At 29.0% G+C, this 1,173-nt stretch overlaps 1 protein-coding gene across 1 annotated transcript in view; it reads left to right on the top strand.

Annotated features, from left to right (window-relative positions):
- The window catches only part of LOC100167238 (head-specific guanylate cyclase), a 343,251-nt gene that overhangs the window by 112,105 nt on the left and 229,973 nt on the right, over positions 1-1,173 (top strand). The gene's annotated exons all lie outside the window — the stretch shown is intronic.

Here is a 1,173-nt window from a genome sequence, read left to right as displayed (position 1 = left end):
GTGCACTTCGTTACCCGTTAAATGTACAAACTGTATATGACTCAAACTTTGTTCAATGCGTTATTTAATATTCGGTGTGTGATGTTCTAGATTTATCTTAACTTTTCTGTTGCCCAGGATAAAAATTCTGATTCACAGCAGTACATTATCAGGTAGGCAATCTACCTGCCGTAGATCGCGGACTCCGTGCTATTTGTACGTAAGTGTATAAGTTATACCAAGTTTGTCGTTTTTACTTAATTCCACCTACGATGGATTAATATAATCAATTAATACAAAAACCTAACCTAACCGTACTAGAATCCAATGAGTAAAAAAAAAACAAATTTAACCCTTTTTAAATTAGCCTATCTTCTTCCCAGTGGTCTAATCTACCCAATTAAGAGGCCATAACTCCGGAATTAGGTACTTATAGCACAGCATACAAACTTAGATAATAGCCGATTCTCAGACATATAATTATTATATTGATACAAATAATAATATTAATCAACAAACATGCCAGATTAACCAATAGCAACCAATATATAATACACTATTATTATTTTTATAATAATATTTTTTTTTATATATATATATAACCATAGCAACCATTTATAAACAATTATTTCTACCGTAAATTATCAAAATCCCTGTTTGAGCACTTCTTTTATTTTTTTCTGGACAACCCTTATCACTTAGGGGTATGAAAAATAGATGTTAGCTGATTCTCATACCTACTGAATATGCACAAAAAATTTCATCAAAATCTGTCAAGCCATTTCGGAGGAGTATGGCAACGAAAACTGTGACACGAGAATTTTATATATTAATTAATTATTAGTGATAGGAACAACTAAACATGTATTTTAATGATAACATAATTTAAATCGATATTAAATTTATTTACTAACATAAAATAATATATTAATAAAATTACGACTCCAAAACAAGTGCCGCAGAAGGTCTCAAAGTAAACAATTTTGCACAAACTCATCTCTGTATCATAAAAAATAATTTGTTATATTTATAATAACTTTGAATGATATTTTAAAAACAAATTCACTAGTTTTTTCTTACAAAATAAAATATAAAGTATACTACTTAAACCATTATTTTGTTCAGAAAACAAAACTAGACATTTTCACGGTCAATTTAGAAGATAAACACGTACTTACGTATCCCCAGCCCCCC

This window comes from Acyrthosiphon pisum, chromosome A1, assembly GCF_005508785.2.
Source record: "Acyrthosiphon pisum isolate AL4f chromosome A1, pea_aphid_22Mar2018_4r6ur, whole genome shotgun sequence".
Classification (NCBI taxonomy): domain Eukaryota; kingdom Metazoa; phylum Arthropoda; class Insecta; order Hemiptera; family Aphididae; genus Acyrthosiphon; species Acyrthosiphon pisum.
The sequence above is the reverse complement of the archived record's forward strand: the minus strand, read 5'-3'. Positions and strand labels throughout refer to the sequence as shown.